General features: G+C 48.2%; 1 protein-coding gene across 2 annotated transcripts in view; it reads left to right on the top strand.

The window, feature by feature from the left end:
• Positions 1–18,649, top strand: part of LOC137439023 (neuroligin-4, X-linked) — a 330,588-nt gene that overhangs the window by 117,406 nt on the left and 194,533 nt on the right. The window lies entirely within an intron of this gene.

Genomic DNA, 18,649 nt, shown 5'->3' with positions numbered 1-18,649 from the left:
TTCACCTTTCCTCATTGCATGTCTGAGCCACTTCCAGCTTCTCTCTTTAATGTCTTCATTGATATCGTTTCGTCCTGTCATCCTTACTGCATATTCATTTGAGATTCGTTCTTGGCAGAAGACATTCAACTTTGTCCACAAACATCTCTGCTAAAATTCTCTAAATTTGCTCTCTTCCAGCACTATGTGCCATACAAATAAATTCACTTTGTGTTGGTATTGAATATTCCCATTTTAGTCGCTATATCTAGTTATCTAATTGCGTCAAGTCATGTCCAACTTCTGGTGACATTCGTGATCAGATTTGTCCAAACATCCCTATCCTGCACTGCTTTCCAAAGCTCTGACAGAGACAGCTTGGTTGAAGCCTTGACCCCATTCATCAAGCACACTTAAGGTCTGACTATTCTTCAAGACCGTATGTGGTCTGACTATTCTTCTTCTTCCCTCAACCATACCCAGCATGGTTGACTTCTCTAGACTTTCGTTTTTTGCACGCATGATGTGTCCAACCAAAGTATGGCAGTTCCTGTTTTATTGGTTCACGAGTTATCAAACAGAGTGACCACTATATTCGTCATGGGTGTGTGTATGTCTGTGTGTCTGTCTGTCTGTCCGCAGCATAACTACCCGATGATATCATCCGATTTGATGAAACTTGGGTGGGAGGTTGATATCATGATCTAGTTGTGTCCTGCCTAGAGTGGGCGTATTGCGCCCATTGTGGGCAGAGCGACGCCCGAAAAAGATGTCTTTTTAGGGGGTAATCGAGTTCAAGCTACATCTTCTCCGAAGGGTTTTGTGGAATCTGATAGCGGTTTCGGTATTTGGTTAGGCCAATGTCATGTGTCTAGCCCCACCGAGCTCGATTTTTCATTTTCGCCCCAATGTCAAGGTCACAAGGTCACGAAATTTAGAAAAGTCGATTTTTGATGGTTTTATTACATTGTTCGCTTCCTGATAGGGTGAAATGTCATACATGATCTTATATTATCACATACATCATGAAATATAAGTTTTCCAACAAATTTCAGAATCTTCGACCTTTGACCTTTGAAAGTCACAAAGGTCAAAGTTTCAAAGTTGTCGGAATCGAACCGAATTTTCGGTATTGTGTAGCTAACTAACCTCATAACTGATTATACATTGTTTTATATCTCATTTCAAGGTCAGTAACCTTCGTTTTGACATTTCCGGGCCTGGCCTGTCTGGGCCTGTTTCGGTTATAGTCCGTCCTTTGTCATTGAATACCGCTCGCTCGTGAACCATCGTCGTCTCCTGACATGTCAGCAGTGTTTTTAATGTGCATGGTGGTCTAATTTGTTCAACCACTGATTTATTTGTTCTTTTTTCAATCCATGAAATTTTGGGCATTCGTCTCCAACACCACATTTCAAAACTGTGGTGCGAAACAAAGAAAAAACATTTTTTTTAAATCTTCCTTTCTTTCTTATCCACTCTCCACTAATCACATCCGTACATTGCAACTGGAAATATGAGAGCATTCAACAACCTCCTCTTGGTTTGCATTGTCGCATCTTTCCAGATCTTTGACAATCCTGACATTGCTGTTTCCCCAATATTAACCCTTTGTTAATTTCTCCTCCACATTCTCCATTCACTTAAATCTTAGAACCTAAATATGGATTAGAATAAGCGACCAGCTTTTTATTTTATTATCATTATTTTTAGCTGCTATTGATAGATTTTTGCCTATCCCCACTTTGAGACAAATTTATGCTTTTCTTGCTTTATTGGCACTGGTCTCAATATCTTTCTCAGTTCCTCCATTTTTGTCCAGATGCTCCTGAATTGAAAAATGTTTCCGCTTCCTCAATCTTATTGCCATTCAAAAGCTGATCTTCTTGGGGTTCATTATTGAATATTTTGAGATTATATTCATTCTCAAGTTTTAATCCAGATTTATTTTCAGCCACTCCAAAGTTGATGATGGACTAAGCAAGAATATAAAACTTGTATTGGATGGTGAGAGGAATAATTTTGGTGTTTGGTAGTTTGTTTCTAACAGTTATGGACTTTGGTCCACATAATTTCTGCCTAGTCTCAGATCATCTTACCTTGGCCTGTCTCTATGTTTACTATCGGCCATCTTGACCCATCACATATTAAGTCTAGCATGTGTTCAACCAATATTAGCAATTTATTTCAAGGTCTCTTCCATCAAAATCTACTTTAATAGGCAATATGGTCTTTAATTGGTGATTTTAATTTATATCACTTCATCACACCAGCTTTTTTTTGCTTTGACAAGATGCTCTTGGCCCAAAATGACTTGAGAACACTACAGGAATTGATGGACTGGTCTTAGCCCAAGATAAAGAAGATGGCAGAGTATGTATCAAGATGATTGCCATTTGACCGTGTCATTGGTGAATTGTAGGCCAGCTTGTTTAGTGTTGGGGCACAAATCAGCCTGACGTCATAATGGGTTTACTTGCTCTTTCAAGGAATTAAATAGTGTAAGGCTCAAGGAGGTAACACAGAGAAACACAACTCGAATATGGAAACGAATGTACTTAAACGTGAATGACACCAACATTTGGATACAATGGATGAATGAAGAAAGCATGAAAATAATGGAATCGTGTTACTGCAAGGCGAATGATCACTTAGAAACTGCAAAGCTAACACCGACTTTAAAGCAAAATTAAAATAAAGGAAAGCGTATGCACTTGAACACTGGTCTTTCATTTTGCTAACATTGTTTTTTCAAGTTACTTCATATTATTATCATTGCTCCTGATAAACTGTAAGTGTGCCTTTCATGGGATTTGACTTGGCTGTTTATAGTTAAAGTGTTGGGCGTACCGATATGCCATACAGTTGGAACTTTTCTCATGGAATTATTATGATTTATTAACATATTGATAGTTTGGAAAACCGGTGCTAAAGATGAGCAAGCCTCGAGATTTCATTTTTGGTAGATGAGCCGTTGTAACGTTAGAGACAATACGCCATGTGGTGGAGCATTGGTACATTTTACGTGGCTCACTAATTGGCCATTTTTATGCGTGTTAGTTTATCGTCAGGACGAAATTATCTGCTTCGAAGCAGTAAACATAGGATTCAAACCTCATTCCTTGATAGAGATAGCATCTTTTCAAGACTTGATGAGTTCAATTTCATAACTATAGCTTGGAAGATCATTTGTCACTCGGAGTATGTCATTGGTTCTAAAGTTAAAACCAAAACTTCAGTGGTTGTTTTGAGTAGAATGGAGATGAGATTTTAAACAGTGAATGTAAAACTTGACAATGGCTGAAATCAAAGCAGCCAGAAAATTTGATGAGCTGCTGTTTAAAAATTACAAAGACATAAGTGTAAAGGTTACATATTATTAAAGTACATTGCTGTTCACAGGTTCACTGGTGCCTCCCGCTGTTAAATGAAAGGTCTTGCCATTATAGAGCAAACTTTCAAATAAACAACTTGAACAGACTCGGAAGAGCGCATCCCTCTGCCAGGCTGAACAGTTTATGCTCTGTATCCCACTGAGATCCGCCCTGAACCAAAATCGAATTGACGTGTTCTTGTCACCTAACAAACTCATACTTTGTCCATATACTTTGTCATAAGTCGTCCACAACATTTTGAAAAATCATGCTACATATAGTTTTGGCCCTATCACTCAATGTTGAAGAATCACTTGAAAATTTAAAAGATTCTCCTATCTGGATCCATATTCGAATCTTCACCAAAACTGAATACATACTTCCTTGTCACACACCCAACCGGTCCACCAATATTTGTCTGAATCCATCCATAACTTTTTGAGATATCTTGCTATATTGTTTTTGGGCCTATCTCTCAATGGTCAAGAATCACTTTAAAAATTCTAGTAGCCAGATCTGGATCTTCACCAAAATCTAAATCATTTTGTCCTTGTTACATACAGAACATGTCCACCAAATTTCGTCCGAATCCTTCCACAACTTTTTGAGATATCCTGTTCAAAGACAAACAAAAAACAGACCAGATAAACAAACAAGAAAGACGCCGTGCAGAGCACAAGACTTGCAAAATCCACCCCGCCCACAAAAAAATGTTGCAATGGATGTATCAAATTGTCCATTTTATTAAGATTATAATTGACAATCTTAATCGGATGAAAGTTGATTATTATTCAGATGAAAATTGATGATTTTAGAAGGTTGACCTTGAGTTGACCTTTGACGTTTTGACCTCAAAAATAGTTGGTTTCACAATTGAGTGACACATTATGCAAATCCTGTTCAACTTTCAAGTCAATTGGATGAAAAATGACGATTTTAGACAAACAAACAAACAAGAAGACGTCATGCGGAGCACGATACTTGCAAAATCCGCCCCCCAGCCCCCCCCAAAAAATTCCATTGATACAGCAAATTGTCCATTTCATCAAGATTAAAATTGACAATCTTGATCAAAGCTCGGGTCAATAGGAAGAAAAGCGACGATTTTTCAAATGAAAAATGCTGATTTTGTAAGGTTGACCTTGAGTTGACCTTTGACCTTTTGACATAAAAAAAAGTTAGTTTCCCTATTTAGTGACTCAATGTGCAAATGCTGTTCAATTTTCAAGTCAATTCGATGAAAATTGAGGATTTCAGAAATGTGGCCTACGTTGACCTTTTGGCCTATGTTGCCCTCAAAAAGAATTGGTGATTGCATTTGGTGTCCTAATATGCAAATTCTGTTCAAATTTCGAGTCAATCAGATTAAAATTGAGGGTTGTAGAAATTGCACCAAAGTTGTTGACCTTTTGGCCTATGATCACTTCAAATATAAATTGGTGGTTGAATTCAGTGACCAAATATGCAAATCCTCTTCAAATTTCAAGTCAATCGGATGAAAAGTTTGACAAAGTTGGTAACCTTTGGCCAATATTGACCTTTAGACCTTTTGACCCCAAAATCAATAACATTCTTCCTTATGACCAACTCTACAATTTGGTTGTTTCGTGAAGATCAGTTTAAATTTGTGATGTGTAGGTGTTTGACATATAAACAGACAGAAAAACGCACGCGACCAACAAATATACATGAAAAATCTTCAATTTCCTCAAGTGGCAAACAGACAAACAAACATGGGTGAAAACATAACCTCCGTCCATGGAGTGGAGGTAATGAATCACTATTGTCATGTAGATGAAGGCTAGAGTCGATCTGTATTGGCGGACAGTGAGAACGATGGATTACATCAACAGGGGGTTGATTGAGGTATGCTAAATCGCGATGACAAGCGATGACGTTTCTGGGTGTCAACTCTTTGGTGCAAAAAAAGCGTGCACGGTGAGCTTACATAAATATAAATAAAAGGCCTGTGCACACGATGCAGCTTTGCTGAGACTTTTTTAGCACAGAAACAAAGTTGCTGGGAGTTGGGAGTTACTCCAGTTGGAAGTCTACTGGGAGTTATGCATCTTTTGGAAGTTGCAGACAAGTCGTTAGAAATAGAGCAACACAACTCTTCCGACCTACTGAGAACCTAAACCAATCAGTCACTTGGGTGATGACATCATGTGATTTTTTTTTTTGGATACAAGATCGAGGCTCGTGAAAGAACTAACATTAATCACACAAAAGGTCAAACCGACACATAAAACACAAAATAATGGGAGCAGTAGACAGAGATGGGGAGAGGGGGGAAGGACACAAACACAATATTTGAGAGCAGGGACATCGAGAGAACTGTAGGAGGGAGAGGGCTTGGAGGGAGGTGGGAGAGGTATAAAACATATGGACACCGCAAGGACTTCCAGGAAAGAAGTTGGAATTCCAAAAAAGTGTATCTGGGGTGAATTAGCGTGGGTAAAAAAGATCAAGGTTTTGGATGGGGGAAGATAAGAGATGGTGGTGAACAGCTGTTTTAAAGACCTGGAGAGAAGAGTGGGATTGAAGGGAGTGGGGGAGTTTGTTCCAGAGGCGGGAGAGAATGAAAGAGTGGAGGTGAGCATTAAGCCTAGATTTCGGCAGTTAAACCAGAAGAGGGTTGCTGGCAGATCTTGTGCGACCTGCAGGAATATTTGGGGGACAGAGCACAGAGAGAGCTGGGGGAGAAAGGCCAGACAGGAGTCGGTAGAAGGCAGAAAGACCACCAACCTGCCTGCGGTGAGTGAGTGAAAGGCCCTCGGAGTAAGCATAATCGCAGTAGATTCCAATGATTCTGAAAGCTTTTGTTTCAACAGCATGAAACCGAGCTAGGTGTGAGGCAGGAGCACCGGCCCAGAGGGGAGAACAGTATTCCATTGAGCTGCGGATGAAAGCCTTGTGTGTGGTGAGGAGCTCAGGTGTGCCAAGGAAGGACTTTGCACGACGGAGGATGCCCAGTCGGCGACTGCTTTGGAGGCCAGCTTGGAAATGTGGTTTTCCCAAGAAAGATCATGGCAGATAGTGAGACCCAAAAGCTTGAGCAACAGAATTTCTTGGAGAGGATTGTTGAGAAAGTAGATGGGAGGGTTTTCCAGTCGGTCTTTTCGGAGAGACATAGTAAGAGTGTGAGATTTGTCAGGATTGAAAGACATGTTCCACTTGTTTGACCAGTCTGTGATTTTGTCCAGGTCTGCAGAGAGTGGGGAGGCTGCAGACTGCCGATCTGAGGGATGTGGCATGGAGCGGCAGAAAGTGGAGTCATCAGCAAAGAGATAGAGAGGATTTTCCAGAGAGTCAGAGAGATCATCAATGAAGACCAGAAAAAGCACAGGGCCCAGAACACTACCTTTGGGAACTCCAGCCAGAACAGGAAGGGGAGCTGATAGAAATCTGTTGTGAAAATCAACCAGATCCACAACTTTGTCCCATAGGTAGGTTTAATCTCAATTAGATCTTTGACATCATCCTGTAAAATACAATCATGCAATAGGTATCAGGATCTTGGTATCATACTGAGCGGACCGATAATAATAGACAAAGCAAGCTAGTCTAGCATATATGTGCGAGTCTAGCATATACGTACCATTCAAGACTACATGTAAAGTAAATGTCACAGGTGTGGCTCCGCGTCGCGGACGTCCCAGGTTTTATAGACGCCCTTCAGTGGCTGAAGCGAGTAACTCTCCTGGGTTCAACTTTGGTATAATTTCACTACATTCTCCCCGCCGTTAGAACTATACTGCCGCTAGGCAGATCGTAAGTGTGCGTCAGCATTAATTGATTAGGGTACGTCATTCCATGTCAGTTGGTCCACCCGTAGCGGTCGGGGCGGCGAACTACCCTGCCAGCCCGCGTCCGGAAACTACCGGGTGCGGCGTCCCCAAGCCCGGAGTCCCCGTCGGAGTAGCCACTGGAGGCAGGTGTCAGAGGGGGGGACCTCAGAGCCTTCAGGCAGGGGTGTAGGTGACGACAGAGGTGACGGCAAAGGTTCCATAGAGGAAGCTTCGGTAGAGTCAATAGACTCGTAGATCGGTTCGTCGATATACCTATAATGGTCGATGACCCCACAAGGGGCAAGATGGCATACGGAGACAGTGGACTCGCGTCCATCTGCCATCAGCACACGAGCATGCTCGGGATTAGCCTGGAGTACCTGCACCTTATCCACAAAGGGGTCATACTTGCTCGTGCGCACCGCTCGTTTGAGATACGCCGGCCCCGGCTCAGCGAGCCAGCTGGGTAAAGATCGGATACAACCCGAGCTTCTAGGGTGGTGGAACAGTCGTTCGTGAGGAGTCTGGTTGGTGGCCATACATAGGAGAGCCCGGATCGAGTTCAGAGCCGCAGGTAGCGACCTAGCCCATTTATCGAGACCCCGGCCGAGGGTCCGGAGGCTTAGCGTGACGGCTCTCCATATAATCCCTTTTTTTTTTTCTTTTTTTTTTTTGTATACTGAATCGAGGCTCGTGAAAGAGCCCATTGAAGCGTTCGATCTGCCCATTCGCCTGGGGTCTGTACGGTGTGATGTAACTCGAAGCAACATTATTTTGGAGCAAATAACCTCTCACCTCCTGCGACAGGAACACCGCACCCCAATCGGTATGCACGTAGGCCAGATACCCAAACATAGAAAACAAATTCTGCAGGCACCGTATGACCGTGGCAGCCGTCATATCCCCGCACGTGTAAGCAAAGGGGAATCGCGAGTACTCATCAACGATAGTGAGCAGATAAAGAGAGTTGCTCGACAAAGGCAGCGGTCCTTTGAAATCCATTGCCAATCTCTCCCACGGTCTAGTAGCCCTAACCAGCGACCCCATGGGAGGGTTGTAAAAACGCGGTTTGAGTTCCGCACATATAGCGCAGTCACGGCAGATCCGGCGGATGTCCTCAACCGAGTACGGCAGATTACTACTACGCACAAAATGAGCGAAACGCGTCACCCCTGGATAACAAATAGTGTCGTGCAAAGTGCGCAGCCCCTCCAAAGTTACGATCCCCGCGCACGTAGCCGGCCTCGATAAGGCGTCGGCGACCAGGTTATCCTTCCCCGGGTGGTATTTGATGGTGTAGCAGAAGTCGGCGAGTTCGATATGCCAGCGAGTGATTTTCTCATTCTTAATACGTTGAGCATGTAAGGTGTCGTACATGAACGCAACGCTTTGTTGGTCCGTGATGATTTGGAAGCATCGCCCGAGTAAGTACGGTCACCACCGCCGAATCGACTCGACGATCGCGTACACTTCCTTTTCGACAGACGAATGCCTCCGCTCAGCGGAGGTGAGAGTCCGCGAAAAGAAAGCCACCGGGCACCCCCCTTGGGAGAGAGTCGCCGCTATCGAATGATCCGAGGCATCACTTTCTACGACGAAAGATTCGCTCTCGTCGATTGTCGCCACAGCGGCGCCAGCGATGTCGGCCTTAATGCCCCCGAAGGCCGCCAAGGTGGCCGGGCTCATGGGGAACGTGTCGCAGGCCACGAGGGGGCGGAGCTTCATGGAGAAATTTTGCACCCACTTCGAATAGTGGGCAAACAGCCCGAGAGCATGCTTCAGTGAAGCTCGATCGCCGGGCGGGGCCATATCGAGCAAAGGTCGCAGACGCTCCTTATCCGGAGAGACAGAGCCATGGGTCACGGTGTACCACAGAAGATCTATCGTGCGTTGAGAGTAACGACACTTAGCCTCATTCATGGTTAGGCTATACCTATGCGCGACCTCGAGGAAGCGCCTCAGATTAGCATCGTGATGCTCCTGGTCATACCCACAAACCGTAAGATTGTCCAGATAGACAAAGATATCTGTCAAGTTCTCCTTAGTAACGAGGTCGTCCATAGCCCTCTGAAAACAGGCGACCCCATTCGTTACCCCAAAAGGTAATCGGGTGAACTAGTATAACCTTTGACCCGATTCAAAGGTGGTGTAGATGCGATCAGCCCTAGAGATGTGGATCTGATGATACGCACTACGCAGATCGAGAGTGCTGTAGACGGAGTACTGGGCCACCAGTCGTACTAGCGCGTCCATCCCCGGTAAGGGGTAGGCGTCCAGCTGTGTAAAGCGATTAACCGTTTCTGAGTAGTCGATTACCATGCGCCGGCGATGGGCCTCACTTCGCACCACTAAGACCTGGGCCCGCCACGGCGACCGGCTAGGTTCGATAACACCGTCCTTTAAGAGTTGGGCCGTTTCTTCCGCAATGAATTGGGCGTCCGCTCGTGAGTAGCGCCGCGATTTTACTGCTACAGGAGCGCAGTCAGTGGTCAGGTTGGGGAACAGCGAAAGAGGCTCAATTTCCATTTTCGCGAGTGCACACACAGCAAGCGTGTCCGTCCCACCGAGTTCAATTTCCAAACGTCCATGTCGCTTAAGGAAATCGTGTCCTAACAGGAACAGGATCGACAGCACATAAGGCAGGCAAGACCATGAGATGTACACCGGAAAACATGCGTCCCTTTATCACAAGTTTCAATCGACATTCCCTCTTCGTGCTGAGCCGAAGTCCCTGGGAGGCCATGAAGATCCGTCGTGTTGTCCCGATGACCGGCCAACCATGTTGACGCACCAGCCGCTGATCGATGAAACTATCCGTAGATCCTGTGTCGACTAGGGCCCGTGCAAAAATGCCTTCGACCAAGAGTTAGAGATCCGTTTAAGAACGATAGAGGAGGGGTGGAATGAATGTGAATTTAGAGCATGTCGTGAGGAAGAATTATAAGAGATTGAATTTTTTTTTGAAGTGGGATGAGTTGAAGAGGAAATTGAAAAGAGCCTTTTAAATAGTTGTGATATACCACTGAATAAAACACTACAGGAGAAAGTTGAAACATATTTAAACAGAACCGTGAAGAACAATCTTATATTCACAAAAATACCAACGGGGAGTGGGCCTCGATGGACAACCACGAGTCACGTGAACAGGGCAAAAGGTCGAAGGCAAGGGGATAATGGGAGCGGGGCGAGACAGCGCACGTGGACAGAAGCACACGATGAGACAAAAGAACACGTGGAGAAAGGGAAATAAATGTTGTTGTTTTTTGTTTTTTTTGTTTTTTGTTTGTTTTGATTCAAAACGTTGGACAAAGAGTAGATATTCGGGGAAGTTCGGGGGAGAAGGGAAAAATCTAAGAACCAAGCAAAAACAGCGAAGGAAGGAACTTAAGTGAACACACTTCAACGGGGGAAGCCTCCGGCTACAAGGCCGCACATGCGGTACAAACAGAAAACGATTAATTTATTACGAGTTACAGGAAATTCAAACCAAAAACGAACTAGTAACAAACAATAACGCATAGACGATAAAATAACGAGTGGAAATTTGACAAACACACGAATGTAAAAATAACTTAACTTTGGATGCCCGGAGAGAACAAAAGTCACCACCTCGATCGAGAAACCAGAGGCGGAACTTTTCAAATGATGCACATATAAAGGTTGCTAAATGTATGCAAGTGGTTGCATAACTAAAATATTTAATCTATCTATAATATATATTACTATCTATAAGATCTATAATAATAATAATATCTATAAATCTAAGTTAATATCTATTCTAATATCTAATAAATCTATAATCTATAATATCTATTCATGTTAATAATATTATAATATTATTTGTTATCTATTAATTGTTAATTGTTATTATTGATCTATATTGTTATATATTATTAATGTTAATATTAACCTTGTTAATAGATCTATAATATCTATTTATCTAAGTTATAACAATATCATAATGTATTATCTTGTGGTGCTGCACACACACACGACTCGATTGCCAGAGAGGTAGGCCACAACGCGTTGATACAACAAGTCTTTATTCAGAGCTCGCACTTCAACACTCGGCGGGCTCGAGCTTAGAGCCCGCATATATGTCCCGAGGCCACGCCTTGCCCCCGGGCGTGGCCGATTGGTCGAAAGGCGGGGCATGCATTTTAGTTCCCCGCCTGGACGCTCGCGCCTCCCACTGGTGCGCGGAATTATTGCCCCTTGTGCCCGCCACACGTGCCCCCCCAGAATTACCTCGCACCTGAAGGGTGAGCTTGCGGGGAAGCCGGATGACTCGGCCGAAACGCCCCCTGGCGATGCGTGCAGGGCTGGGGGGAAGCGGGACGGCGGGGCTGGGGGGTGCCGGGGGTCTGACCGCCGGGGGGCGGCCTCGACGCGGAGGCAGAGCTGCTTGCGGGGGGGTGGTCCAGATCGAGGTGGGCCGGCTTGAGGCGGTCCACTGAGATACGATCCGGGGCACCACCGATGTCGATGGTGAAATATTTGACCCAGTATGCGGAAGGGCCCGTCGTACAGGGGCCGTAGCGGTGCCCGGTGGGCGTCGTGCCGGAAGAAGACGTACTCCGCCGTGCGAAGCTCCGGGGCGACGTGGGAGGACGGGCAACCGTGGTGTGCCGTCGGCACCGGGGCGAACCTCCGGGCGGTCTCCTGCAGGGTGGAGCGCTGTTGCGCCGCGGACCAAGGAGTCGGGGATAAATTCGCCCGGTACCCGCAGTGGTTGCCCGAAGACCAGCTCCGCCGAGGACGCGTGCAGGTCGTCCTTGGGCGCCGTCCTGAGGCACAGCAGGACCCAGGGGAGCCTGTTGGCCCAGCTGCCGTCGCGGAGGCTGGCCCGGAGCGCGGCCTTCATCGAGCGATGAAAGCGCTCGCACAGGCCATCGGCCTGGGGGTGGTAGGCCGTGGTGCGGTGCAGTTGGATGCCGAGCCCTTGCGCCACCACGCCCCAGAGCTCTGAGGTAAACTGGGGGCCGCGGTCGGACGAGATGACCGAGGGGGCACCGAACCGGGCATCCCAAGTGGCGATGAAGGCTTGCGCCACATCAGCCGCAGACGTCGCCGCCAATGGCACGGCCTCCGGCCACCGTGTGGTGTGGTCCACCATGGTGAGGAGGTGGGTGAACCCCCGTGAGGGGAGCAGAGGTCCCACCAAGTCGATGTGGACATGGTCGAACCGACGCTCGGGCACCGTAAACGGGGCCAACGGGGCCTGGGTGTGGCGGTGGACCTTTGCGCGCTGGCACGTGAGGCACGTCCTGGCCCAGTCGCGGACGTCCTTCCTGAGGCCATGCCAAACGAACTTCGCCACGATGAGCTTCTGGGAGGCCTTCGTGCCCGAGTGGGACAGGCCGTGGAGGGCGTCGAAACCGTGCGCTGCCAGCCAGCAGGCACGATGGGGCGAGGCCGGCCGAGGGAGACGTCGCACAGGAAGGAGGGCCGCGCCCGCGACGTCGAACGGCACTTCGGTGACGCGGAGGCCCGTGATGGTGGTCCGCAAGGCCTGGACGCCGCGGTCGGCGGTCTGGTCCTCCGCCATCCGGGCATAGTCGATCCTGAGGTGGACCGTGTGCGCGACGGACCGGGAAAGGCAATCCGCCACCGGGTTGTCTTTACCCGCGACGTGACGGATGTCCGTCATGTACTTGGACACGGCAGAGAGGTGACGCTGCTGCCGTGCCGTACATGGCTCAGCGACCTTGGCCATCGTGAACACAAGGGGCTTGTGGTCGACGAAAGCCGTGAACGGGCGGCCCTCGAGCAGATGGCGGAAGTGTCGGACCGCCAGGTGGAGCCCGAGCAGCTCGCGGTCGAAGGTGCTATAGCGGCGTTCGTGCGGGCGAAGCTGCCAGCTAAAAAATGCCAGCGGCTGCCAAGCACCACTCACCCACTGCTCGTGCACCGCGCCCACTGCGTAGTCCGACGCGTCGGTGGTGAGGGCGATCGGTGCATCGGGCGCCGGGTGCGCCAGCATGGTGGCGTTGGCCAGGGCCAGCTTTGCGCCCGCAAACGCCGCGGCCATCGGCTCCGACCAGGTGATGTCATCTTTGCCCGGCTTGCCCCGGAGGGCCTCGTGCAGGGGGCGGAGGAGCTGGGCGACGTGGGGCACGAAGCGGTGGTAAAACTTTACCATGCCCAGGAACTCCTGGAGCCCCTTGATCGTGCGGGGGCACGGGAAATCCCTGACCGCCTCCACCTTGGCCGGTAAAGGGATGGCCCCGTGCCTGGTGATGCGGTGCCCCAAGAAGTCGATGGTGGCGACGCCGAAACGGCACTTTGCGGGGTTGATGATCAGGCCATGCTGGCCCAGGCGTTCGAAAAGCGTGCGGAGGTGGAGCAGGTGCTCCTCCCGGGACGCGCTCGTGACTAGGATGTCGTCCAGGTCGACATAGATGAAAGGTAAGTCGCGCAAGACGCTGTCCATGAGCCGTTGGAACGCCTGGGCCGCATTCTTCAACCAAAAAGGCATTCGCAGGAACTCAAAGAGGCCGAAAGGGGTGATGGAGGCCGTCTTTGGGACATTGTCCGGTTGGACGGGGACCTGGTGGTAGCCCCGGATAAGGTCCACCTTGGAGAACACGGTCGTGTTCGCCAACCGGGTGGAAAAGTCCTGGATATGCGGGACCGGGTAGCGGTCGGGGGTGGTGGCATCATTGAGCCGGCAGTAGTGACCGCACGGCCGCCATCCTCCGCCGGGCTTCGGCACAATGTGCAGAGGAGAAGCCCAAGCGCTGTTGGAGCGCCGTATGATCCCCAGCCGTTCCAGCGTGGCGAACTCCGCTTTCGCCACGGCGAGCTTCGTGGGGTCGAGTCGGCGTGCACGGGCGTAGACCGGCAGCCCAACCGTGGGGATATGGTGCTCCACCCCATGTTTGACGGCCACCGCTGAGAAGGTGGGCCGCGTGAGGGCCGGGAAACTGGCGAGGAGGCGGGTAAACTCGTCCGCTGCCGGAAGCGTGCAGACTAACCTCGCCGGGAGGGAACCTTTCAGCAAGCCGCTTGGCAAGCCGCTTGGTGAGCCGCTCAGTGATCTGCTCAACGAGCCGCTCAGCGAACAAGTGAGCGAGCTGAAGATTTCGGCCTGGACGAGACGTCTGCGCTTAACGTCGACCAACAGCCCATGCGCACATCGGAAGTCCACGCCAAGCAGGGCCATTGGCACGCTGGCGGTAACTAACGACCATTGAAAGCGCTGCCCTCCGAACCGCAGTGAGAGGCAATGCTTCCCGAATGTGCGGATGGGTGTACCATTGGCGGCAAGCAAAGCGGGGCCCCGGCCCATGGCTTGCTTGTCGGACGTGGAGGCAGGGAGGATGCTTACCTGCGCTCCTGTGTCGCAAAGAAAACGGCGCCCGGACAAGGTGTCCGTGATGAACAGGAGGCTGCCGGAATGGCCGACGCTCATGGCCGCAAGTGAGCGCCGGCCCGACCCGTCAAAAGCACACGGCGGGCGGCACGTTTTAACCTTGCGGCCGAACCTGGCATGGTAGTAGCACCAGGTTTGTGACGGTGGCCCCCGCGGCGGCCGTGCCGGCGGCGGTGGTGGTGGCGACAGCGGTAGTGGGCGGGGCGTAGCAGCGGCCATGAGGGAAGCAGGGGGCGCTGTACCCTCCGCGCCGGGATCCACTACTGCAGCACCGTACACCGACCGCGTGTCGCAGGCCGCGAAATACTTGTCGGCCTCTCCAGCCAGGGTGCGGGGTTCCGTTATTTTGGAACCGGCCAGCGCAAGGCGCACCTGTACAGGTAGCTGGCGTAGGAAGAGTGCTCGGAATAAGAAATGCGGGCGCCGGTCTCCAAGCAGCGACGGCATGAAATCCATCCGGACGGATGGTCGTGTGTCGCCGAGGGCAGGAAGGTCCAGGAGGCGGTCGGCACGTTCGACCTCTGTGAGCCCGAATGTGGCGAGGAGGAGACGTTTGAGCGCCTCGTACTTGTGGTCGCCCGGCGGGCGCCGAAGGATGGACACGACTCGGGCGGCTGTGCCGGGCCCGAGGGCGGCGACCATGTGGTAGTACCGTGTCTCGTCCGCCGGGAGGTTGATTGCGACGGCGTTGGTAGCCATGGCGCGTTCGGGGGTCAGCAACGGCTGAACTAATCGGGGTCACCAGTGTGGTGCTGCGCACACACGACTCGATTGCCAGAGAGGTAGGCCACAACGCGTTGATACAACAAGAGTCTTTATTCAGAGCTCGCACTTCAGCACTGGGCGGGCTCGAGCTTAGAGCCCGCATATATGTCCCGAGGCCACGCCTTGCCCCCGGGCGTGGCCGATCGGTCGAAAGGCGGGGCATGCGCTTTCGTTCCCCGCCTGGACGCTCGCGCCACCCACTGGTGCTTGGAATTATTGCCCCTTGTGCCCGCCACAATCTATTATATCTATAATAGTGTATATAAATAGATATTTTATTGCAGAAATGTGCATGTAGTTTATGCAAGCCTAAAGGATAATGGAGGCTGTGTTATCGTGCAGTGTTAGCATCCAAAGCGACCGAGTCTGAATGGCAAACAGAACCATCCGAGACAGCAGCATCGGGTTTATACATTATATAAGCAAACAAAACGAGCTTGTCCCTGGGACTTACATTAAATTACTTTTAATCATGCACTCACTGCTCACTGTAATCTCGCAAGTAAGTTCCTAGTGCTCTCATGAGTTTGGAGTGATGTTGCGAGAATACTTTCCATTAAGTGTTCCGTTTCAACGGAAACTTCGAAGGAGGTTATTATGTGAGCTTCCTTTACAAGGAACTTAATGCAAGAGCATGTGTAATGGTTGCCAACTTATCATTGTTTGTCCGTGCTTTATCCTTTTTTTATGCTGAGCTTAAAGCAAGGAAACATCACAGATTGCTACTTCGTGATACAGGAGATGACATTGTTTTTGTTAATGATTTATTTCATCAATACACCAACCGTCCATGTTTCTGGAGACGGCCGTGTTTCCAGCCTCCGCTCAATACGCCTTTCACGCCTCCCTCCCCACGAAAACACACCCCACGGCAATGTGTGCATTATAAATCGAGGGAAGGCGATGGCAACTTTACTTTGAAACGTGCCCAAAGCTACCATAGCTTGGAAGTTCAGCCAAGTCACAGAGAAAGTTTTGCAGGAAGCTTCGATGTTGAAGTCGACCAGGCATACATTTTCTATTCTAGAAGGCCTCATTGGACTCTTTGGAGGCAAACGTGTCGTAGAAATAGGCCAAACGAGTAACCTCTTGGCTTTTCTGCCAAAGACAGTTTTAACATCAGTACAGGAAGATTCTAGAAGGCATGAGAACGTACAGTGAACCCCAATTATCCCAAGTTTACTGGCCTATCAATTTGGACCAAATCGGGATTGTGTCATGTACAAGGCCAAAAACCTGCACCAATGAAGCAATTATTTGATCAACAATTTCTTATAATGCACTTGTAATGTAAAAGCACAATCTCAAAGCTATTTAAAATTATTTCCATAATCCAAACTGGAGAGTTCAAAGATCACCTTAACCTATGCAGTCGTGAGAAAAAGGACATGGGAAGAGTCTTTCAGATTCTTGCTTTGCGCTTCCGAGCACGATCTATGTTCGTTTTGTTTGTGAACCTTGCATAACAGGCATGATGATAACCACACAGCGCAATGTGCTGCCATATTTGTCAGAATGCACAATCATAAACTGTTGCTCTGCCCTCAGGGCATGAATAGTTTTCCAAGTACTGCTAAACGGAATTTTTTTTTTAAAGTGACAAAAAGGTGATTTGATTTCTTCGGTGTTCGAGTTTAAATTTAAAATGAAATAAAATAAAGATTTTAAAGGTTGTTGCATTTTTTTTTTGAAGTATACCGCCGTTGATGAAGCGTCTTTTACACCACCCTATTTAACATGTTACATTAGTTGTTCATGCCTGTTGTTTGTGTCCTCCATGATGCCCTAAAAACAGTAACTTTCCTATTTGGAATGATTTTCAATTTCTTTGACTTCCAGACAAACAGAGTAAAAACATTATCCCACTCCTCTGTGCACATGCACAGCCGGAGCAAATTCAGAGGTAAAATACTGCTACCGGTAACTTCAGGTTCTTTTTTTTGATTCATGTTCCGATTCGTGTTCAAAATATACTATTCAATTGAAATCAGGTTGTTCCTCGTTCATAAACTAACATTTATATAAATCTAACTTTTGTCGACAGGACAGACAGACGGAAGTGAACCAATTATTGCTTAACCTCACTTTTCACTTCGCACGCACGGGGTAAAAAAGAGGCTTCTGTTTCATTTAGAATTGGTCTAAGCTAATTGGAAAGAGAGGTTGAGTGTTTCACAATGCTGTGTTTCCATAATATGCGGAGTGTTCAAAGTCTGAAACCTCTAAAACAATGAGTTGATTCCCTGCAGTCTGTCCCTGCAGTCACTCGTTTTTGTCTCCCATACGAGAATCGGCTTGTCTTTCATTTGATTCAGTACAACTGCACCTGACCTTACCTCGAGGTCATGCCTTCGAGATATTTGAGACATTCGTTTGAATGTGCACTAGTGTGTGTGTGTGTGTGTGTGTGTGTGTGTGTGTGTGTGTGTGTGTGTGTGTGTGTGTGTGTGTGTGTGTGTGTGTGTGTGTGTGTGTGTGTGTGTGTGTGTGTGTGTGTGTGTGCGCGTGTGTGTGTGTGTGTGTGTGTGCGTGTGTGTGTGTGTGTGTGTGTGTGTGTGTGTGTGTGTGTATATATATATATATGTGTCCACACGTTCGGTAATGGGGGAGTCGGGTGATGAATTGACTAAAATAATAAAGAGGAAGGAAACAAAGTACCATTGAGGGAAAATAGTAATTTAAGAAAGTTTGAAAGAGGACAAAGGAGAAAAGGAATCAGGGGATGTGGGAGAAATAGCAAGTATAATCTGAATGTTACTTTTTCATCCCTTTAGACTAAGCATGGGGAACGTCCAGCCCGCGGGCCAGATGAGGCCCATGAGATGTTTTGATCCGGTGCTGCGGCCCGTGTGGTGATATTTTGTCAGTATCTTATGTTTTCAATTATCACTGAACTCGAAAACAACTTAAGAATAGTAACAACAAGTTTTCCACCCAACATGGCGACTCTCATCAAAAGGAAGCAATCCCTGAAGTTACATTAGACAAGGCACTTTAAAATTGTCATTAGTATTATGACTGTGTTACGTGCTCCTCCCCGACCCCTGGTCACGGCGTACCTCCGAGCCCCGAGAGGAGTCACGGCAGAAAAATGTGTTATTCTATATGTCAAAGATCAATGGAGAAGCCACCCCAATTGTTACTCACAAACAAATACTGTATTAAGATCACACAAGAATAACGGTACAACAATAATAGTAATCAAAAGCACAATCAATATCCTATGATGGTACCATCAGTTTTGTAATATATAACTCACTGCGCTCCAAGTGAGTGAACCAAGAGCATTCCCAATGTCTCATATTCCCGGCTCGAAGACAAAGTTGATGTGCTCCAGCGATCGCCAGAACGATGTCCCATCGAGA

Source organism: Myxine glutinosa, chromosome 13, assembly GCF_964187855.1.
Source record: "Myxine glutinosa chromosome 13, kmMyxGlut1.1, whole genome shotgun sequence".
Lineage (NCBI taxonomy): Eukaryota > Metazoa > Chordata > Myxini > Myxiniformes > Myxinidae > Myxine > Myxine glutinosa.
Note: the sequence above shows the minus strand (reverse complement) of the source record. Positions and strands in the feature narration are given on the sequence as shown.